Here is a 25,682-nt window from a genome sequence, read left to right on the forward strand (position 1 = left end):
TGAAAACTACAGAAAAGAATTAAGAACCAGCTCAAATAATTGAATCAGGATTCAAAAAATAATCCAATGTTATTGGAAAAACAGATCAGACCGGTAAAGAGCAATTTGGTCAATTCACCCTTAGAGGTGACTTTTGGGCTAATTGTCCATTAAAAACTAGAAAATTAAAATATTGAAAGATAGATTTAAATTGAAGAGGTGAATGAAAGAAAAAGAAAAAGAAAAGAAAAAATTTTAAAATTAAAAGGAATTATGACATCATAAATGATTTATATTTTAAAATTATGAAATTATGGGATAATTGTGTACATAAAAGGACAAATTAAAAGAAATAAAAATTATCTTCATCTTCTCCCATCTTGTGCCGTCCCTCTCTCTCTCCAATTCTCTCCCAAAACCTCCATGGATGACTAAATGAAGCTCATAAAACCCTAAAAGTCCTTCACAATTTCCATAAATCCCAAAACCAAAATTCATTTTTAGACCTTGATAAACCATTTGGGAGCAACAAGAAAGAGGAAAGTTGGTGAATTGAAGATTTAGAAAAGAGCTTGAAAGAGGTTAGTGATGGTTCTTCCATTTTTCTTTCTATATTTATGATTAAGCACTTAAATTAAGTTAAAAATTGCAGAAATTAAAACAAAAATGACATGTTAGGGGACCCTAGGAAATTCAGCCAAGTTGGGTATGTAGGGGTTTATGGTGTTTTAGGGGAATTAAATGTGTAAGTATGCTTGAATGAGTGTAGATAAAAATTATACACTTTGATTTCATGAATTAAAGCAATTGGTGAATTAGGGTTCTTGACAATTGGAAATTTGGGAGAAATTTTGAAAATTTGGTGAATTGATGCAAATTGACCTAATTGATGCTTAAATTGGTCAATTGGTGTGGTTAGGAGTATGATTGAATGATTGAAATTGAAAGGGAACTGTGAATGTATAATGTCCAATTCTGGACAGCCAGACCATGGTCCACTCAAATGGCCATAATTGAAATTCTGTTAGTCCAATTGGTGTGAGGGCAATTGGAGATGAAAATTAAGACCCGAAGCAACAATTTTCATGCAGAAACCTTGCCCTAAAACTAACCACAAGGTGGTGAAAAGTTGAGTTGAATCCAAATTAGGTGCCCTGCCACTGTACAGAATTGATCATATGAACAGTACTTGTTCAAATGGTCATAACTTGGTGTAGGAAGGTCCAAATGACCTAATTTTTATACCAATGGAAAGCTTAGACAAGGTAGAACAATTTTCATGAGGAATACAAAACCAAGTTTGGCTTCTAACCAAATCAAATTGCTAGCACAAATTTGGTCACCAAAACTGCCAGAATCCTAAATTGCGCAGAAAATCTGGAAATGACTAATCCGGCCAGTTATGGTAAAAATGATATAACTTGAGCTAAAACACTCCAATTGGAGTGATTCAAAAAGGAAATTAAAGATAAGACATTAAGGAACAACTTTGATGAAGGAAAGTTGGCCAAATTGCCACTGTAGAAGGTCCAATGGAATAGTAGAACTAAGTGACCTAAAACTAAAAATTTGGAATTTCACTTAGGGAGTTTGAAATTTCAATTGGCAATCAATGCCAACACAATTGTAGCCCAAAATGTGGTATATGGATGGAATTAAAACTAGTATACCTATTAAGTATAAAAAAATCAATATTTTACCCAATTGGTCAAATGAATAGTAAACTCCATAACTAAGAATATAAAGAGCTCTACTTATAAGACCTTATAAGTCACTTTAAAATGCAAAATGCAATTACTAGAATTATAGTTAGACATAATTTGAGTAAATATTGAAACACCTTAATTTTGTATTTCAATGGAGAAAAGACCTTCCAAGGAAGGGACTAGATGGGAGTGAAGTAAGGAAAAATTCACATATGAGGTTTGTGCACAATAATTTTTTATTTTCTTATTTTCTACTTAAAAATTTATTTGAACATGTATTATGAGCAATTTATGTTTATTATAGCTTTGAGAAATGTGGTGTTGCCTATTTTATAAATGGAAATTTGGAATGAAAATTTATTAGTGCTTTATAAAAAATGTTTGAATACTATGATTTTAAATTTGGTTTTGGATTCACAGTTGGCATGGCAATATCACTATTTTCCTTCTCCATTTATGGGGTGAGATTGATTATATTCCTCCCTCTCGGCTTGCCGGATTTGAGGTTGAGATTGGATGAGTACTCATATAGCTAGCTAGCCACCTCCTCATTGATTTCGATTAGTGGGGTTGAGATTGCCTTGTCATAGTGTACAACACGGCATTGATTGGAAATTTTGTGTCATGACTTAAGTTGTGTATTGATTGGCAACATCGTGATTTATAAATTATTTTGATAAAATGGTATGGTGAAAGTTGACATCAATTTCATAAAATGTGATTGTGAAAGGATTTAAAAAAAAATGTTATTGTTGTATGCTCTTTATGTTTAGCTATTTTAAAATTTTATTGTACACCATTGAGTGTTTGCTCAGCAATGGCTTTTTATTGCTGTCGCAGATAGAGAAAAGGACAAAGTAGCAGAGTGAGCTGCTACAGTGATAGGGGAGCACCGTTTGAGAATTTTTGTACAGGTATATTATTTATACCCTTATCATTTAGTTTGGTGTAAATATTTTTGTTCATATGTATCTTTTATACTAGTTGAGCAGTTGTACAGTATAATTTGTAATGATATTATTTTTGTTTTCTTTTCTGTAAGATAAAAACTTTTGAGTTTATATTAGATACATTAAATAAAATTGATATTTATTTTAAATTGTGTTGAATTGAGAATTGATGGATATTGAAAATGTATTGAGACTGTTGAATTGGGAAGTATTGAAGTTGAGATTGAAAAATTAGTATTGGAAGTGCTTTCTTTTCAGATTTTGAAGAACTGTTCTCTCAAAATACAGCTAGTACTCTGCCGAAATTTTTATAAAATTTGCAAAAAGTTTGATTAACCAAAATTTTCACTTATAATTTTAAACTCCAATTAAGGGCTTTTAAACAATGTTTTAACATCACTTTGCAATTGTAAAATGAATTGAATTTGTTTAAAATCCCTTGTAATGTATTTAATGGGTTATTGGTAGGTGAAGTTCGGTAATTTATTAGATATACTACGGGATCATGTTATGCCTTACGGAGGGGTAAGGTGTGACATGTTTTAGTGGTATCAGAGCTGTGTTTTGAATGAGTTTTGAACTATGTATTTGAATTATTTTCTTTATTAGTATAACTGTTCAATGTCATTTATTGATACATATGATGCATTTACATCATGAATATGAACTAATGGAGATAATCCTCCTTGTGTTTATTGTCAGGGAGTAGATAATCTATTTGAATTGAAATGGAAGAAGGGGATCATTCGGTTGAATAGTCTATTGAGGCTGAGGCACAGGGAGAAGCCCTAGCTCTCCAGAATGTGAGTGGGTCAGCCACTCCAGCTCCTCTAATGCTGCAGTTTCCTGCTCAGTTTGCTCAGCAGGCTGCAATGTTTCAATAAATGGCTGGAAACCTACCAACACAAGCCCAAACCCAAGTTCTAGCAGTGCAATCACAGCATCCAACCAGACAATATGATAAATTGATAAAATTTGGGGCTACTGAATTCAAGGGAACTGTAGATCCACTAGAAGCTGAACAGTGGATTAAAAGGATGGAAAGAGTATTTAAGAAGTTGCATTGTACAGAAAAGCTTAAGTTTGAATACTCTGTTTCTTTGCTACAAAGGGATGCATATGAGTGGTGGAAGACCATCCCCTACAGTCTAGTGGAGGCCCCAGTCCTCACCTGGTTAGATTTTTTAAGGGAATTCTGGTGGAAATGGGTCCCTGACAAGTATATTGACATGAAGTTATAAGGGTTTCTGAGCTTGAAACAAGGGAAAAAAACAGTAGCAGAGTATGAGTGAGACTTCTTCAGGTTGAGTCATTATGCTGGAAGCCTACTTAGCACTACCAGAGATCGGTGTAAACATTTTGAGGCCAGGTTAAGGCCTAATTTGAGAATGCAAGTAGTGGAGTTCCAACACCAAAACTTCTCAGAGCTAATATCACAAGCCCTGGAATTAGAGAGGATTGGAAAGGAAGGAACAGTTAAAAAGGGTACCAAAGAGAAAGAGAAAATTGGAAAGGCTACTGGTCAAGCTCCTGACAATGGATCAGGAAAGAGAAAATACTTTGGGGCATCCAGTTCATGCAAGTCAGATAGTGGCAGATTTTTTAGACAGAAACCATCTCGATTCGATCAGCAGACCCAGTAGACACCCAAAGGTGCATTGTCAGCTCAACTTTGTGAAACCTATGGCAAGACACATAGTGGAGTATGCTATAGAGCCACAGAAGAATTTTTTAACTATGGAGGGACCGATTATTTTGCTAAGGATTCTACAAGTGCATACCGTTCTGGACTATCTGCTACATCTGAGGGATCAGCCCAAGTTTCTACCCTGAAGAGTTCACCATTAGTTAGTAGAGGCAGAGGCAGAGGTAGGGGTAATACACCTGGAATTCATAGTACTGTAAATTAGCCAGAACAAGGTGGTACTTCAGCTAGAGTGTACACAATGAAACAGAGAGAAGAGGCTGAGACTTCTGACATTGTTGCTGGTACTTTCTCAATCTTTAATCAAGATGTATATGTCTTGTTTGACCCGAGGTCTACACATTCATATGTTAGTGCCAGCATTGCTTATCTTACTACTGTTCCGTGCATGAAAATGGATTTTGAGGTGCTAGTAACTAGTCTGTTAGGACAAGAGGTTAGGGTTAACATAATGTGTAGGGATTGTCCTTTGGTGATCCAAGGACATACTTTTCAGTCCGATTTGATTGAAATGCCCTTCAGAGATTATGATATTATCTTGGAAATGAATTAGTTAGCCAGGCATCATGCCATGATTGACTGTAGACTGAAGACAGTCACTTTTGGTCTCCCACAGTATGGTGATGTAGTAATACATGGGGAGAAGTAGCTACTACCATGAAACCTTATTTCTGCTGTACTTGCTAGAAAAATAATCAGAAAGGGGTGTGAAACTTACTTAGCTCATGTGATAGACACCCAAGTAGGGAGTCCAACATTGAGGGATATTCCTACTATATGTGACTTCTCGGACGTCTTTCCTGATGAGTTGTCAAGATTACCTCTAGAAAGAGAGGTGCAGTTCAAAATAGAGGTTATGCCTAGTGTGGACCCAATCTCCATTACTCCATATAGAATGGCACCTGCTGAATTGAAGGAGTTAAAGGTGCAGTTGCAAGAATTGCTTGACAAGGGCTTCATTCACCCTAGTGTGTCACCTTGGGAGCACGGTCTTTGTTTGTTAAGGAGAAAGATGGCACTCTTCTTTGTGTATTGACTACAGACAGTTAAATAAGGTGACCATAAAGAATAGATACCCACTGCCCCGCATAGATGATTTGTTTGATCAATTGAAGGGTGCAGCTGTATTCTCTAAAATTGATTTGAGATTGGGCTATTATTAGTTGAGGGTGCAAGAGCAGAGTATCTAAAAAACTACTTTCAGAACTCGATATGGCCATTATGAGTTTCTTGTTATGCTATTTGGGTTAACCAATGCTCCAGCTAGTTTTATGGACCTGATGAACACTATCTTCAGGTCATATTTAGATCAGTTTGTTGTGGTATTCATTGATGACATCTTGGTGTATTCAAAGAATGCAGAGGAGCATGACAGGCACCTGCGGATTGTGCTATAGACCCTTAGGGAGAAACAACTATATGCCAAGCTATCGAAGTGTGAATTTTGGCTAAAGGAAATCTCTTTTTTAAGGCATATTGTGTTAGCTGAAGGGATTAAGGTAGATCTTAGCAAGGTAAAAGCTATCCTTAATTGGAAGCTACCCAGGAATGTTACAGAAGTTCGCAGTTTTCTGGGTTTAGCTGGATACTACCGACGCTTTGTTAAGGGGTTTTCTATGTTGGCATCTCCACTAACTAAGCTACTTTGGAAATATGTGAAATTTTAGTGGACTGATAAATGCCAGCAGAGTTTTAATGAGCTGAAGAGATGTTTAACTGAAGCCACAGTCTTGACTCTACCTACTCCGGGTAAAGAATACATTGTATATAGTGATGCTTCTCACAATGGGTTAGGTTGTGTACTGATGCAAGACCGAAATGTCATTACTTATGCATCTCATCAGCTAAAATCACATGAGAGAAAATATCCTACACATGACTTGGAGCTTGCTGCCATAGTATTTGCTCTTAAGATCTGAAGGCACTATCTATATGGGGAAAAGTGTTACATCTATACAGATCACAAAAGCTTGAAGTATTTGGGCACCTAGAAAGAGCTAAATTTGAGGCAGAGAAGGTGGTTAGAATTGATTAAAGATTGTGACTACCTAATAGACTACCAGCCCGGGAAAGCAAATGTAGTAGCTGATGCTTTGAGCTGTAAAACTATGGCAAGCTTAAGAGTTTTCCCTTTGTCTATGGTACATGAGTTGAGAGCACTGCATGCTAGTTTGGAGATAGATGATGAGGGACAAATGATAGCTACTTGGCAAGTGAAACCAGTGCTGATTGATCAGATAAAAATAGCTGCACAAAATGATGAAAAGTATCAGAAATTGATGGAAGAGACTCGGGTTGGCAAGAAACCAGGCTTTACAGTGAATGATGATGGCTTACTATTATACTAGGGCAGAATGTGAGTTCCAAATGATGTAGAATTGCGACAAATCATTATAAAGGAAGCACATGAGTCTCCTTTTGTTATACACCCTGGTGAAACCAAGATGTATAGAATCGTGAAAGAGCATTATTGGTGGAGTGGGATGAAGAAAGATATAGCAGAGTTTGTAGTGAAATGCTTAACTTGTCGGCAAGTGAAGGCAGAACATCAAGTGCCAGCTGGGTTGTTGTACCCATTGCCAGTACCTGAGTGAAAATGGGAAAGAATCATGATGGACTTTGTGATGGGACTTCCGAGAACACAGAAGAACCATGATGCAGTGTGGGTTATTATGGATAGATTAACCAAGTTTGGTTACTTTCTGCCTGTGAGAATGGATTATAGCTTGGATAGATTGGCTAAATTGTATCTGGATGAGATAATGAGACTTCATGGGGTGCCAGTATCGATTATGTCAGAGAGAGATCCAAGGTTAACTTCTAGATTCTGGGATAGTTTGCAGAGAGCCCTAGAAACTATATTGAACTTTAGTATAACATTCCATCCATAGACAGACGGCCAACCTGAGAGGGTGATTCAGATATTGGAGGATATGCTACGAGCTTGTGTGATTGAATTTGAAGTTAGTTGGGATACACACTTGCCTTTAATTGAGTTTGCTTATGATAACAACTATCAATCAAGCATCGGGATGCCTCTATATGAAGCCTTATATGGTAGGAAGTGTAGAACTTCTCTGTGTTGAGATGAAATGGGTGAAAGAAAGTTGATAGGCCTAGAGATTATTCAGCAAACAGAGGAGAAGATTAAACTTATCAGAGATCAATTTAAGGCTGCATCAGACCATCAGAAGTCCTATATTGATTTGAAGAGGAGAGATATTGAGTACACAGTGGTGACAAGGTATTCCTCAAGGTTTCCCCTTAGAAGAAAATTATGAGATTTGGCAGAAAGGGGAAACTGAGTCCTCACTTCATTGGACCATATGAGGTTCTAGAGAGAGTGGGTCCTCTGGTATACAGATTGGCACTACCTCTAGAGTTAGAAAAGATACATAATATCTTCCATGTGTCTATGTTGAAGGTATATAAATTAGACGCATCTCATGTTCTACCTATTGAGGAGACTGAAGTGAATCCAGACCTCACATATGAGGAAGAACCTATAGAGATTCTGGCACATGAGGTGAAGCAGCTGAGGAACAAGTAGATACCATTGGTTAAAGTGCAATGGAACCATCATTTAGGCCAGGAGGCTACTTGGGAGCGTGAGGAGGATATGAGGAGGTAGCACCCATAGCTGTTCAGAGAATAATATCAAGTAAAACTTCGGGATGAAATTTATTTAAGGGGGGAGAATTATAACACCCCAATACTAAGTAGTCTATACATTCTACTATTTCGGTAAATGGTGTTTACTCGAACAGTCAGAATGTCTAGAACTATATTGGTGACACCTAGAAAAGCCATAAATAAATATTAATAGAAATTATATGAAGGTGAAATGGAAATAAAGAAAACAAAGCATAATGGGTTAAATGAGCTAAGGTCACAGCTATGGTCAATTGGTGTGATTAGGAGTGTGATTGAATGATTGAAATTGAAAGGGAATTGTGAATGTATAATGTCCAATTCTGGACAGCCTGACCACAGTCCACTCAATGGCCATAATTGAAATTCTGTTACTCTAATTGGTGTGAAGCCAATTGGAGATGAAAATTAAGACCCAAAGCAACAATTTTTATATAGAAACCTTGCCACTAAAACTGACCACAAGTTGGTGAAAAGTTGAGTTGAATCTGGATTAGGTGCCCTACCTCTGTACAGAATTGACTATATGAACAGTACTTGTTCAAATGGTCATAACTTGGTGTAGGAAAGTCCAAATGACCTGAATTTTATACCAATGGAAAGCCTAGACAAAGTAGAACAACTTTAGTGAAGAACTCAGAACCCAGTTTGGCCTTTAACCAAATCAAATTGCTAGAAAAATTTGGTCACCAAAACTGCCAGAATCCTAAATTTCCCAGAAAATCTGGAAATGAGCAATCTAGCCAGTTATGGTAAAAATGCCATAACTTGAGCTACAAAGGTCCAATTGGAGTGATTCAAAAATGGAATTAAAGCTAAGACATTAAGAAACAACTTTGATGAAGGAACGTTGGCCAAATTCCACTGTAGAAGGTCCAATGGAACAATAGAACCAAGTGACCTAAAACTGAAATTTTGGAATTTCTCTTAGGGAGTTTGGAATTTCAATTGGCAATTAATGCCAACATAATTGTTGCCCAAAATGTGGTATATGGATGGAATTAAAACTAGTATACCTATTAAGTATGAAAAAGTCAATATTTTACCCTATTGGTCAAATGAATAGTAACCTCCATAATCAAGAATATAAATAGCTCTACTTATAAGACCTTATAAGTCAATTTAAAATGAAAAATACAATTACTAGAATTATGGTTCGACATAATTTGAGTAAATATTGAAACACCTTAATTTTGTGTTTCAGTGGAGAAAAGGCCTTCCGAGGAAGGGACTAGACGGCAGTGAAGTAAGGAAAAGCTCACATCCGAGGTTTGTGCACAATAATTTTTTATTTTCTCATTTTCTACTTAAAAATTTATTTGAACATGTATTATGAGCAATTTATATTTATTATAGCTTTGAGAAATGTGGTGTATTAGTGCTTTGTATGAAATGGAAATTTGAAATGAAAATTTATTAGTGCTTTGTATGAAATGTTTGAACACTATGATTTTGAATTTGGTTTTGGATTCACACTTGGCATGGCAATATCACTATGTTCCTCCTCCATTTATGGGGATGAAATAGATTATATCCCTCCCTCTTTGGCTTGCCAGTTTGAGGTTGAGATTGGATGAGTACTCATATAGCTAGCTAGCCACCTCTCTCATTGATTTCGATTAGTGGGGTTAGGATTGCCTTGTCGTAGTGTACAACACGGCCTTGATTGGGAATTTTTTATCATGACCTAAGTTATGTGTTGATTGGCAACACTGTGATTTATAAATTATTTTGATAAAATGGTATGGTAAAAGTTGACATCAATTTCATGAAATGTGATTGTGAAGGATTTAAAAAAATATATGTTATTGATGTATGCTCTTTATGTTCAGCTATTTTAAAATTTTATCGTGTACCACGGAGTGTTTGCTTAATGATGGCTTTTTATTGCTATCCTAGATAGGTGAAAGAACAAAACAGCAGAGTGAGTTGCTACAGTGATTGGGGAGCACCATTTGAGGATTTTTGTATGGGTATATTATTTATACCATTATCATTTAGTTTAATGTAAATATTTTTATTCATATGTATCTTTAGTACTAGTTGAGCAGTTGTACAGTATAATTTGTAATGATATTATTTTTGTTTTCTTTTCTGTAAGATTAAGACTTTTGTGTTTATATTGGATACATTAAATAAAATTGATGTTTATTTTAAATTTTGTTGAATTGAGAATTGATAGATATTGAAAATGTATTGAGACTATGTTGAATCGGGAAGTATTGAAGTTGAGATTGAAAAATTAGTATTGGAAGTGCTTTCTTTTCAGGTTTTGAAGAACTGTTTTCTTAAAATACAGCGGGTACTCTGCCAAAATTTTTATAAAATTTGCGGAAAGTTGGATTAACCAAAATTTTCACTTATAATTTTAAACTCTAATTAAGGGCTTTAAATAATGTTTTAACATCACTTTACAATTGTAAAATGAATTGAATTTGTTTAAAATCCCTTGTAGTGTATTTAATGGGTTATCGATAGGCGAAGTTCGGTTATTCATTAGATATACTACGGGATCATGTTATGCCTTACGGAAGGATAAGGTGTGACAATGACCATGTGTTAGAAATGGTATACCTATTAATTATGAAAAAGTCAATATTTTAAGTGAATAATAATGTGAATAGTAACCATAATATTATCTAATATAAAGAACTCATCCCTTAGGAGAAATTATAAGTAAAATTAAGTATATAAAATTCAATTTATTGAATTAATTAGTAGAAATGATGTGGGTAGATATTAAGACACTTTAATTATGTGTTTCAGTAGGTAATGAGCCATCTAAGGAACAAGGAAAGGTTGGATCAAGTCAAGACTAATTAAAGAGGTTTGTGCACAACAACTAACTCTTTTTTGTTTTCCAAATTGAATTTAGCATTGAATGAGTTGTGAAAATAGTTTATGGTCTTTATTATATTATTGAATATTTTGATTGACAAAAATAATGTGTTGCTAGCCCAATTTTGGGAAATTATTTGAATGAAATAAAAATATGAATTAATGAATACTTTGATGCTTGGAAAATTATTGAAATGGTTTGAAACCACAGTTGTCATGACTATATATTTGAATTCCTTACTAGCTTGCCTAGTGGGACGAATTGGATTGTATTCCCTCTTTGGCTGAAGTGTTGAGGTGTGTGCCAGTTGAGAATGAATTGAATGAGCACTCATATATATGTGTGTTAGCTAGCCTTTGCATTCCCTATTAGCCTTTGGTTATTGGGACGAATTGATAATCGTGTCATGATCAAAACTTTGTGACTTTTCGAAATTCTTATTCTATGATTTATGGAATAAAATTTGGTTTATTTAAGTAATTTGATAACTTTAAAAATAAGGCATGTGTAACACCACTCACCCGTCTACAATGTAGTCGAGTAAGGTGTGCTACATTCAGTGCTGAAGCATCCTATCCTATCTTGTCGTGTACAATATTAATTAAATGTCCATTTAATTATATTATCTTACATGTAGATTTTTTTTATCCCATTTTATTTTTATGGAGACCCAGATAGAGTCTCATCTGTTTTATTAGTGCATAGCGGGTTTCCTTATCCATTTTATGCATCCATTCATCACATCATTTCTCATTGCTTACATTAATTTTCAAGAAACAAATTTCACTTCATTGATATAATATTTACATACAATAATGTACAAATTAAATACAATCCAAAAATTTAATTACATGTCTCAAAACAATTTACAATATTCACTTATGTACAATAATCAAAATGCAACATCTAACGTGTATGTATGTATATATATATATATATATATATATATATATATATATGAGCCCTACTAAAATGACTAATAAGGTGACCAACACTCTAACAGATCTGATCACTCTCTATTTGCGCTCTACTGCTACTGCTGCTGCTGGTGGTGGTCTCCTGTACCTAGGCGAGGAAACAATCCATCTCACTAAACATTTCTGCTTAGTGGTGCAATAATTGAAAAAAATAACTAATAATTGAAATAATTATTTCATATAAAATTTTACTAAAATTTGGAAGTAATTACATATTTATGAAACTTTGGGAGCACACAATTTATCGGGATCTTTTTATTCATATATTACATATTCAATCTTATTAGACCCATATTAGTACTCTCTTTATGTACTTATTTAAATTTAAAGTGTATTACACATATCTATGCCCAAGTAACTTATGACAGACTATAAAGACTGGATACACGAAAGTATACTAGTTAGACATCCGTATGTCTATCAAGTATACCATGGTCATGTCAGGCACTAGGCCAGTGGGCAGGCATAAAGCCAGTAATGATAATAGTCATTGTGGCCAACAGGCAAGCATAAAGCTAGTAGAATAACCATCTCAGACATATGTTGTCTATCAATGATCATTCATGTAGACAGTACTGCAATCTGGAGTCCCTAATTGGTATACCAATCTATCCATGCTATATAAATAAGTCTAGGTGTACTTTGGGCAAAATAGATTTATTAAGTATTTACAATTTCATAGTATGTACTAATTGTGTTTCCATAGCATTTTCATGCCACTACATGCATATTCATGTTATTCTTATGTTTAACAAATTATTTTAGTTCATTCCATGTCATATGCCAAGTCATTTTATGAACCTTTCTCAAGGTCCTGATTTGGTGACCTAAATTAATCTAGCAAATTTGTTAAGATGGGGCCACTGTTTAGCCACACTCCCTCCATGGAAGTCATTCTAATATGTCTTGTCTTTGTTTTCCTTTTTAAATCATGTCATTTAGAGTTTTATAACTCAAGTTATGGTCAAATAACCACAACTAGTTCATGGTCTCTTTCTGGGTCCAGATTCAAGCAGATTCTGGAGTCCATTTTTGTCTAATTAATTGGACATGTTATAGCCACTTTTGGGCCTAATGGTCTCCATAGAAATTGTTACCCTATGCCTTAGGATTACTCAAATTTAATAATTACAATTTTTTTAAGTTATATAGGATGAGTTATAATCCAGTAATTGGTCTAGACTCATGTGCCCTGTGTCTTTAGGGTTTCAGGTTTAGGTTAGTGACTTTGACTCCCATTTTTGGATTCTTGCATTCAAAATTTGAGGCATCAAAATTGGAGCCCTGTTTCTTAGGTTTCTAGAACAATTTGGTTCATCCCAATTAGAGTTTTCTAGTGGGAGATATGCTATAAAAACTGTTTTGGGGTCAAGTGGTCACTTAGGCAATTTCCAGAATTTACATGCTAATTTGACCTAGTCAATTGACCTAGTTCCCTTGGTTTTTGGGTTTTAGTCGAAACATCAATATTGTAGATTTATGTCTGATGGAAATTTTGGCATTGGTTTCATTACATTTGCAATTTTGTGGACCACGTTATGGCATTTTTTCCAAAACTGGTCGGGTAAGCCTATGTCCAGCAAATTCTGGGCAAATTAGTTCTGGACAGTTTTGTGACCTAAATTGGGCCAGAAATTTGGTTTGGTTAGAAGCATTTATGGGTCTATGTTCTTCATGAAAGTTATAGTCCTATGTCTAAGCTTTCCAATGGTATAAAATTCAGATTATTTGGACCTGTCTAGAGGGAGTTATGACCAAATGAATGTGTACTATTCATTTGGTCATTTTTCTAGGTTCAGTGTATGGTCAACCAGATTGGAACAGTCATTTGGTCAATTTGTGGGCAGAATTTGGGCATAGTTTCTTCATAAAAAATGGAGTATTTTGGGTCTAGTTTCACCTCCAATTAGCCTCATACCAATTAGAGCCACACAAATTCAGTTATTGGGTAAAAACCATACTGGACTCAATGAGTCCCACAACCTGCACAAAAAAGGCACTCCAAATTTCATTTCCTCTATGCTCCCAAACTACAATTTGGCATACATGGCACTTCTAAATAGCAACAATCAATCTCAATTTGGTCAATTTCAAGCAATTTCACAAAAGCCCTAATTGTTAGGTCAAACCTTAACTCAACTTATTCCAATTCATGTAATACACATGTGATTCACCATCTAACTTAAGTATCCTCATCAAATACCATTATTAGCAATTTTACAATAGTCAAAATCATAAAATTCCCCAAATCCCAAGGCTACCAAAATTTGGGTTTCCCCTACTCATGGTATTCATTTTGATTTCATGGAAATTTACTTCAATTATCCATACTAATCATACTTAGAAAAGGTAAGAAATGTATTTTGTGCACTAACCTCTTTTGTAAGATTCCCAAGCAAGCTAAGCCTTCACTATTTCCATTTCTTTTTGCTCCCAATATCTTCACCAGATCAATTAGCAAATTTTTGTTTTTGGGTTTTGAGAAAATATAGAGAAGAAGATAAGAAAATTAAGCTTGAAATGAAAGAAATGGAGGAAGAGCTTTCATAGAGTGGTTCAACCAACAAAATGAAAGAGGGAAGAAGAAGACTCTTGATTAAATGAAGTTTTATCTCTTATGTTATATTTATCCTATGATAAATTAGATTAATTTTTTTTTATGAAATCATTTTAGCATCATGCTTAGGTTAGCATGAGATGAGCATGATGTAATGCTTACTTCGAAATTTATTTCTTTTTCTTTTCTTTTCTTTTCCCTTTTTCCATTACATTTTTCATGCTTTTAATTTATTTTATGTATTTTAATCTCTCTCATTTTAATTTACATTTAGGTCAAAATTCATCACTAAGGGTGGAATGACCAAATTGCCCTTCGTTGGACTTATCGGGTTATATTTGTCTGTACCGATTAACTTAATTTTTTTGAATTTTCTTTGACATTTTTATTGTCATTTAAACCTCCTAAATCCTTCAATTTAGTCCCATTATTTATTTCAAATAGTTTCCCATGGGTCTGGGGTTGGCAACTGTCTTTACAATCGCTTCCCAGTACGGTTACCCATCACCGTAGCCCCAGCTCATTTAACCGAGTTTCACTTCACTTCTTTTATTTTTCTTGATCTTTACTTACCCTTCTTATGACTCCTCACTCTAGTTTAAGTGTAGTTCCAGACATCCTGGCTATCCAAATAGACATTAGTGATCGGAACAGTGGAATGTACAGACTACCTAAAGTGAGGGCGTTATAGCATGATTTTATATGTGTAAATTATTATTTCTTTCAGTTGTGCACCACTGAGTCTTTGGCTCAGTGACAGCTTGTTTATGCTGCCATAGGTAAAGAGGCAAATAAAGTAGTAGAGTAGGCTGCTTGTGACTTGGAGTGGTCAGCTTTATGGAGTCATTACCGGGTATATAAATTATACCTTTGTAAATTTTCTTTTAATGTATATGTATCTGTGTGTATCTTCATAATAGACTTGAGTAGTTATATAAAGATTTTGGAGTTCTATTTTTTATCAGTATAATTATTTGTAATATAAACATGTTAATTCTTATTAATGAAATGTTTAAGTTTCTTTCTGAATTTTTCAAATAATGAATTGCTTGAAATTGTGTTATTAAGATTGAATTGTATTGAAAATATTGAAGTTGTGGTTAAGACACATATATTGGGAGTGTTTTAACAAGTTTTTTGAAGAACTGTTTTCTCAAATTATAGATGGCACTCAGTTGAAATTTTTGTAAAATTTTCGAAATTCCGAATTAATAAAAAATTTGGCTCGTGACATAAACCTTAGTTAAAGGCTTTTAATAAGTATTCAACATTACCTTACAATTTAAAATGAATAGAAATTAGTTTAAAATCCCTTGTAGCATATTTAATAGGTTATCGGTAGGCGAAGTTCTGTAATTCATTAGATATACTACGGGATCATGTTATGCCTTACAGAGGGGTAAGGTGTGACATGTTTTAGTGGTATCAGAGCTAGTTTTCAAAACATGTTTTGAACTATAAATTTGAATTTTTTTTTGACAAGTACAATTGCTCAATGTCATTGATTGATACATACGATGCATTACATTATAAATATGAACTGACGGAGGGAAATCTCCTTGTGTTGTTTGTTTAGGAGATAGAATATCCTCTAAGTGAACATGGAAGAAAGAGATTGCTCAGTTGAGCAATCAGTTGAGGCTGAGGCACAAAATGAAGCCCCAATTCTTCAGAATGCTAGTGGGTCAGCTACACCAGCTCCACCCATGCAGCAATTCCTTGCATAGTTTGCTCAACAAATGGCTGCCTTGTTCCAACAAATGGCTAGGAACATGCAAACCCAAGCCCCAATTCAAGCACCAGTAGTGCAACCACAGCCTTCAGCTAAGCAATATGACAAGCTGATCAAATATGGGGCTACTGAGTTTAAGGGAACAATGGACCCACTGGAGGCAGAGCAATAGATTGAAAGAATGGAGAGAGTATTTAAGAAGTTGCACTGCATTAAAAAACTAAAGTTTGAATACTCAATCTCATTACTACAAGGGGATGCACATGATTGGTGGAAGACCATCCCCTATAGCTTGGTAGAACCCCCAGTATTGACTTGGGATGATTTTCTTCGAGAGTTCAGACAAAAATATATTCTGGAAGCGTATGTGGATATAAAGCTACAAGAATTCTTAAGTTTGAAACAGGGGAGCCAATCAGTGGTTGAGTATGGAAGGGAATTCTCCTGCATGAGCCACTATGCCAGGAACCTACTCACTACCAGTAGAGAAAGATGTAAACGGTTTGAGACTGGGTTAAAGCCTAGTTTAAGAATGCAAGTGGTCAGATTCTGGCATGACAACTTTTCTGAACTGATATCTCAAGCCCTAGAGTTAAAGAGGATAGAATCAGAAGGGGCACCCATGAAAGAGAAGATAGAAAAAGAGAAGAGTGAGAAATTAGTGGATCAGAGTTTCAGTGGTAATACTGGTAAGAGGAAGAATTTTGGGGGACAGAGTAGAAAAAAATCTGGTAGGGGAAGATTTTCGGGACAAAGACCACCTCGATCTAGTTAGCAGACAACTAGGAGTTCTCTCCCTCCCCATCCATGTGAGACATGTGGTAAGAACCACGGAGGGGTATGTTACAAAGCCACCAGAGCTTGCTTTAATTATGGTGGTACAAGGCATTTTATTAAGGATTGTACCAGTCCTCATAGATCTGGGCCACCTACCACCACTGAAGGGTCAGTCCAAGGTTCTGCTACAAGAGGTTCACAACCAGCTAGTCGAGGTAGAGGTAGGGGCAGTACCTCAGGCAGTCAGGGTACAGTTAATCAGTTAGAGCAAAGTAGTGCTCTAGCCAAAGTGTACACTATGCGACAGAGAGAAGAGATAGAAACATCTGATATTGTAGCTGGTACATTTTCTATCTTTGAACAAGATGTGTATGTGCTATTTGATCCCGGGTCTACTCATTCTTATATTAGTGCCAGCATCACTTGTTTTATTACTGTCCCCTATGTGAAAATAGATTTTGAGGTGCTAGTAACTAGTTCGCTAGGACAAGAGCTTAGGGTAAACAGAATGTATAAGGATTGTCCTTTGGTGATCCAAGGACATACTTTTTTATCTGATTTGATTGAAATTCCCTTCAGAGATTATGACATCATCTTGTGCATGGATTGGTTAGCCAGGCATCATGCTATGATTGACTGTAGACTAAAGATAGTTACTTTTGGTCTCCCTCTGTACGGTGATGTAGTAATACATGGGGAGAGGCAGTTATTGCCATCAAACCTTATTTTAGCTGCACTTGCTGGAAAAATAATCGGGAAGTGGTGTGAAGTATATTTGGCTTACATGATAGACACCCAAGTAGCGAGTACAACATTGAGGGATATTTCTACTGTATGTGACTTTCCGGATGTGTTTCCTGAAGAATTACCAGAATTACCTCTGGAAAGAGAAGTGCAGTTCGAAATAGAGGTTATGCCTGGTGTGGAACCAATCTCTATTACTCCGTACAGAATGGCACCTGCTGAGTTAAAGGAATTAAAGGTACAGTTGCAAGAATTGATTGATAAGGGCTTCATCCACCCTAGTGTGTCACCTTGGGGCTAGTTTTGTTTGTCAAGAAGAAAGATGGTACTGTCTGTCTTTGCATTGATTACAGACAGTTGAATAAGGTGACCATAAAGAATAGATATCTATTGCCCCACAAAGATGACTTGTTTGATCAGTTGAAGGGTGCAGCTGTGTTCTCCAAAATTTATTTAAGATGGGGCTATTATCAGTTGAAGGTTCAAGAGTAGAGCATTCCAAAAACTGCTTTCAGAACTTGATATGGCCACTATGAGTTTTTGGTTATGCCGTTCAGGTTAACCAATGCTCCAGCTGATTTTATGGACTTGATGAACACTATCTTCAAGCCATATTTAGACTAGTTTGTTGTGGTATTCATCGATGACATTTTGGTGTATTCGAAGAGTACAGAGGAGCATGATAAGCACCTAAGGAGTATTCTATAGACCCTAAGGGAGAAATAGTTGTATGCTAAGCTATCGAAATGTGAATTTTGGCTAAAGGAAATTACTTTCTTGGGGAACATTGTATCAGCTGAAGGGATTACGGTAGATCCTAGCAAGGTAGTGAAGGAGCGGAAGCATGAAAAACATAAGTTTATACCATTGAATTCAAAAATTTTTCACCTAGGGGCACATGCATCATGCAATTTTTATCTATTTGATTTCAATGATAAACAATATATTAAAACTCTTTTAATATGTTTTTGGATTTTTATTTGCCATTTAAGATTTTAAAATTAATCAGATTAATTTTAGAACCCTAGATTAAATCAAGAATAAATACACTAACCTCTTGATGCACTGCAGTGTATTTGCGCCTTTCGGATGCGTCTTCAGGACACCAAATATTGTCCCTCTAGCTTGTCCACACCAAGAACACCTATGGCAGCCCTTGAACAGCTTATAAAGCTTTTTCTATTAATTAGAAAATCAAGTTTTTCCTTTTAAGAGATTAAAGATGTAAACAAGACACTAGAAAAAATTTCTAGTATTTTTAATTCAAGAGATTATTTGCTAATCTCTTGGAATAGATGAGAGAAGAAGATGAAGAGAAGGGAGAGTCTCTTGGGTGGCGGCACCAAGGGTATCAGCTGCTGGTTGTGTTGTTTTCTTTTTATAACAACACTTATATAGCTAGGTCAGCACATTAAACCCTTGCCACATGTTACCCTCTGATTGGTTCTAGGTCTAATTGACCCAATCACATTGTACCAAGTGTCAAACCTATATTTAATCTTAATTTTAATCATCTTACATGATTAAAAAACATTTGGCAAGCTTATGTGTAGTGCCATGTGTCACCATCTCATGGTGCCACATGTCACCCTGTGAAATGACCAAAATGCCCCTGTGTCTTAATTTTGAGTTCTCAACCCAAAATAATTATTTTTCATCTTCTAATCAATTTATATCAAATATAAATTAATTAATTAATCTCTATTAATTAATTTCTCATTAATTAAATTCATATTTAAATACTTTAAATATAAATTTAACTTATACTATACATCTAATAACCTAGATATGGTTTCAAGTCATGCTAGGGACTTTGCAATCTAATTGCAAACCAAACCTATTTAATTAAATAATTAAACTCTTTAATTAATTAATTAAATCATATTTAATTAGTTGACAACTTGTGTATGTGCGTGACTTACTAGGCTCATCACTAATTAGCAATAAGACATGATATCAACTCTTAATATCATCATAACTCTTTCTTATCATAAATGATTTCTCTAAATCATTTTATGCACCTCATAGACCATGGTTAACACCTAGCATAGCATGCTATGGTCACCCAATTAGTAATAAGGTTTATCTTAAATGAACCTATAATCATATGCTACCATGCACTAGAATCTCTTTGTTACAAAATCCCAACTCAAGCTGGAGTCATGGTTTATGTCAAACTCCATTTGCTATGAATATTATGTTCTCTTTTAATTCCAGTTCTTGATTAAAAGATTTTCTCATCAGAAACTCTTTTCTGATTAAATCTATCTGTCCTGGCCAGGAACTTGAAACATCAAGAACAATTAAATGAACATAGGATTTTATCTCTATTTACTTAGAGGAACAGATTCCATCTTTATCAACACCTACCTCCATATATAACTAGTAGGAGCCAACACATGCCCATATACCCATACACAATACAAGTATGAAAATAGTATCAAACTTAATCCACCTATATACAAGATAACTGTGCTATCTCAGGTCTAAAAATTATATGCACTGATATGATTTATGACAATGCATTGACAAGAGTAAACTCTATGTGCTTGTTATAAGTGTCACCGGTTCGGCCTACTTATCATGTATAAGTGCCTATCATGTTTGTTATATGGCATGAGACTCACCATTCCATCTTATTTATATCTCATATAAATAACTTGGGAACAAACATGAATACAATCTTTCTAGATAAGTCATGTCCTTATTATGAAGTATTCTCGACTGTGAACCTATTTATGATACTTTATACTAGAAATACTGTCACTCATATTCTTCACAACTTAAGAATAAAATTTCTAATAAAATATCAATGGACCTTTTCTATTACACATAAATATATTATGTAAATAGAAAAGTGAAAATACTTTTTATTAATAAAAGATGTACAAGATACATACTAAATGATATGCTCTAGGGTATACTACTAACAGGTAGAAGCTATCCTTAATTGGAAGCCACCTAGAAATGTTACAGAAGTTCACAGTTTTCTGGGCTTAGCTGGTTACTACGGTTGGTTTGTAAAGGGATTTTCTATGTTAGCATCTCCACTAACTAAGCTACTTTAGAAAGAAGTAAAATTTCAGTAGACGGATAAATGCCAGTATAGCTTTGATTTGTTAAAGAGATATTTGACTGAAGCTCCAATCCTAACTTTACCTACTCTGAGTAAAGAATATACTGTTTATAGCGATGCTTCTCACAATGGGCTAGGTTGTGTACTGATGCAAGACTGAAATGTTATTGCTTATACATCTCGTCAGCTGAAAACCTGTAACACCCTTACTTTAGCTAGTATGTACATTCTACTGTTCTGGTGACTAATGTCGGTCCGAGCAGCAAGAATGTCTGGAACTATATTTAGACTATAGTGAGAAGTCATAAATAACCCAAATAATAGTAAGAAAAATTTAGAAAAAATTTTAGAAATGAAATGCGTTAAGGTTAAATGAGCCATAGCTCCAGCGATGGGTAACCTAACGGGAAGCTACTGTGAAGACAGCTAGCAACCCTAAACCTGGGGCAAACCCTGTGAAATAATTTATGGGACTCCATAGAAAGATTATTGGGGTTTCGATGATAATAAATTGCTAAGAAAACACAAGAAAAATTAAATCAATCGGTACAGACGATTTTGGCTCAATAAGCTAAACGAAGGGCATTTCGGTCATTTCATATTCAGAGATTATTTTTGACCAACTTGTCCAATTGAGTAAGTGAGATTTATGTCATAAAATATAAATAAATATTGATGAAAAATTAATTAACAATAAGTAAAAAAAAGAAGAAAGGAAAAGAAAAAGAAAATGGAATTAAATTAGATTTATGACATGGGCATGATGTAATTAAAAAATCCCTAACCAATCAAAGTTTGACAAACACATTAAAAGAGATAAAAAGAGAGTTAAATTAAATAAAAATTGGTTATCTTCTTCATTTGGTTCATCTTGGCCTAACCATCTCTTGGGTTTTCCTCCATGGATGCTTCTTGAAGCTCCAATTTCCCATCAAAATCATTCATATTTTCCCAATCATCAAACACAAAAACTTGATTTTAGACCTAGCTTAAGAGATTAGAAGCAAAAGGGAGAAGAGAAATTGAAGTTGGCAAGCTTGGGATTGGTTCATTAAGAGGTTAGTATCAAATCTTTCCTCTCTCTCTTTTAATTCTTGGTTAGATACTTGATTTAAGTTAGAATTTGTAAGAAAATGGAATGAAATTCATATGTATGTAAACCCTCAAATTTTGGCAGCCAAGAGAGGGTGAGGATTTTGAGGGTTTAGTTATAATTAAGCTTGTATATTAATGTCAATTAATGTGTATACATGAAGTGGAGTTGAAATTTTATGAGTTTGCATGAGATTGAGACTTTGATCAATTAGGGTTTGTGATAAATTAGCGGTTGTTGTGTTTTTATGCTTAATTGGAGTTCTAATGGTCAATTAGTGACCTTTTGATATGGTATGACCTCAAAATAAAATTGATTGTGGCATTGCAAATTGATTTGGTATGCTGCCCCTATGGTACCAGATTTTCTGAACTTGAGTCCAGTGTGGTTGGGTTGTAATATCTGGACTTGTGTAGCTCCAATTGGTGCAAGGATAATTGAACGTGAAACTAGACACATAATGGCACATTTTTTATTGAGAAACCCTGCCCAGAAAACTAACTTAGGATAACCTAAATTCTGCCTCAATCTGGGTAACCAATAGACTAGACCTGGAAAATTTACCAAATGAACAGTCCATAACTTTGTGTAGAGAGGTCCAAATGACCTGATTTATGTGGCCATGGAAAGCTTAGACAATTTAGAACAACTTTTATGAAGAATATAAACCCAAATTCTGATCATAACCTAATGAAATTGTCCCCCAAAGTCAGGACACCAAAACTATCAGAACCAATTTCTGCCCAGAAATTCTGGGTAATGGCCAATCCGGCCAGCCATAGGAAAAATGACATAACTTGAGCTACAAAACTCCAAATGGAGTGATTCAAAAAGGGAATTCAAGAAGACATAATAAGGAACAACTTTGATGAAGAGAGTGTAGTCAAATTTCTACTGTAGAAATGTCCAATGGAATAGTAAACATAAGCCATGGAATCTGAAAATTTGAAATAACCTGTAATGAGCTTTTAAATGAAATTTGCAACAAATGCCAACAATTGTAGAATTCAAAATGTGGTATATTGCGGTCATTAGAACTAACATACCTATTGTTTATGAAAAAGTCAACATTTTGGTTGACTAGTAAGGTTAACAGTAACTCCTAAATATCAAATACAATGAATTACACAATTAACTTTGTAATATGCCCTAGTATGCCTAGTTTGATTGGTTTGGATAGGTTGGCATGCCAATAGGGTTCTGATAGCAGTACCGCATATGGTTTTATACCATTCCATGATTTATGACATTTATTGCCATTTTGTAATATTATGGTCTATGACCATTCTGCAATGCTTGATACATTTGGCCTTGTGCCCAATGATTATTATGGCTTATCAGTTGTTCTATTGCACACCTAGAGACACTTTGTGTATCACACCTTACCCCTCTGTAAGGCATAACATGATCCCGTAGAATACCTAATGAACTACCGAACTTCACCTACCGATAACTCATTAAGTACCCTACAAGGGATTTTAAAACAATTTTCTTATTTTTGACAAGTGGTGAGCATTATCTAATAAGTACTTAAAACATTTAGTTAAATTAAAACTAGTTAATATTTTTGGCCCATTTTATTTTTACGTAAATTTTATAAAAATTTTGACAGAGTTTCCTCTGTATTTTGAGAAACCAGTTCTTCAAATACCTGAAATAAAAGCACTTCCAATAATTTTCTAACCACTGCTTCAAATTCATACTCAATCTCAACCAATTTCTCAAAATTCACAAGATCAATAATTCTCAAAATACTGTCAAACAATATCATTCATATTTCGTTAAAAACAAAACAATTTATACACATCCTAACAATTTTATATCAAAAGAAACACAAACTAAACTTTATTATAAACTTCATACAAATTTGTGTACAAGCTGCTCAAGACCCATTTTTACATGTCCATACATTTATGTGCAATATATAAATCAAAAGAAGTATTTGCAGTTAGGGTATAAATTATACCCGAAGGCTTCAAGCTGATGACTTCACACACTTCAAGAAATCTGCTGCTCCTCTAGTCTCTCAGATTCGATAAAGAATAAAGCTATCACGAGTACTAGGACTCAGTGGTGCACAATATACTAAAATAATCTTTATGCAAAGCTTAAAGCACATTCATTCAAAAATTTGGCTAAACATGAAAATTAAATACAATCATGCATTGTGAGATTTTACATGTAAACCAAGTTCATTTCAAAGTATCAAAACACATTTCATAAAACCCACAGTTAGATCACGCCATTCGAAACAAATAGAATCTCAATAGCCAGAGGCTAAAGAGAAATCACATGAATCTCAATAGCCAGAGGCTAAAGAGAAATCATATCACAGGCTAGCTAGCTCAAATATATGGATATCCATTCACATCCTCTTCTACTGGCACACCTCAACACTTCTCCAGAGAAGGAATCAAAATTCGAAACTAATTACCCCCACTAGTCGTGCTAGTGAGGTGTTCAAATATATGGTCATGACACTGTGGTTTCAAAACTTATCTTAACAATTTGCTAAACATTGTCATTTCAAATATACACAATAACTTTCACAATTTAAATCAAACATCATAAAAATGCTATAATCCAATATTTCACATTATTCAAAACATTATGCAAAAGATGATTATAAAAGTATATGTTGTGCACAAACCTCAAACGAGTCGCCTGTTGGCCTTGACTCGACTCCTCGGGTTCTGTCCCGGTATTTTTTCCACTGAAACACGAAATTTTCCAATGTTTCAGTACTAAAACTTAAAATAAATCCAAAATAAACTTAACTTCACATTTAGCTAGCTCTAACGTGTTAAATTCGACGTTCTCAAAATTTTGTGTTTCGGGTTACTATTCACTGCACTATTCAAGTCAAATTATTGACTTTCTAAGGCTTAATAGGTATGGGAACTCCAACTTCACCCACATACCAAATTTTGGTCACCAAACTTGTTGGTTTTGGTCATTTGTTTAAAGCTTAGGTCATTTTGGCAAAATTGCCAATTTTCGGTTTTGGTTCTCCGAAGTTGCACTGTTTCATTGGTCGGTCTACTGTTGGAATTTGACAAAACTTCCTTCATAGAAAATGTTCCTTATTGTCTTAAGTGTATTCTCATTTTTGGATCACCTCAATCGGAGTTTTGTAGCTCAAGTTATGGCAAAAATAAGTTTACTGTTCACGTGCACTGTTCATACTGCATTTTTGGGTTCTGGCAGATTTTGGTCCAACTTTGGTCAGTAATTTGATTAAGTTAAGTTCATAATTTGGTCTAACTTTCTTCATATGAAATGTTCTACTATGTCTTAGGTTTCCATCGGTTCAAGAATCGCCTAAATCCAAGTTTTCTAGAGGGAGTTATAGCTATCCAAACATTGCTGCTCAATGAAAATTCTGCAGAGTTGCAGGTTTGGTAACCTAACTTTGCTCAATAATTTGAATGGGTTAATGGCATAATTTGGGGTGATGTTCTTCATGAAAGTTTTAGATCTATATGCCCTCTAACCACTGGCCAAATTTCAGGTCAATTTGACCTGTCTAACTCGAGTTATGACCAAATGAACAGTTACTGTTCATTTAGTCAGTTTAGTGCAGTGGCAGCCTACAATCAATCCACTTTGGTCAATTGTTTCACCAAGTTTTGGTCAGTTTTTGGCCATGGTTCCTTAATGAAAATTGTGCTCTTTTATGTCTATTTTCATCTCCAATTGGTAGCATATCAATTGGACTTGTAAAATTTGAGTTTTGGTCCTTCAAAGTGGGTTTGGTCATGCTGCCAGCAGCATGACCATTGACCTACGAATTTGATTTTTATTCCAACAATTCCCACACAACTTATTTGGTCATAATTGACCATTATTTCATTTCAAAATAGGTTAAACATGCCATTTATGTATTTCTCCAATTT

This window comes from Hevea brasiliensis, chromosome 10 (genome assembly GCF_030052815.1).
Source record: "Hevea brasiliensis isolate MT/VB/25A 57/8 chromosome 10, ASM3005281v1, whole genome shotgun sequence".
Taxonomy (NCBI): Eukaryota; Viridiplantae; Streptophyta; class Magnoliopsida; order Malpighiales; family Euphorbiaceae; genus Hevea; species Hevea brasiliensis.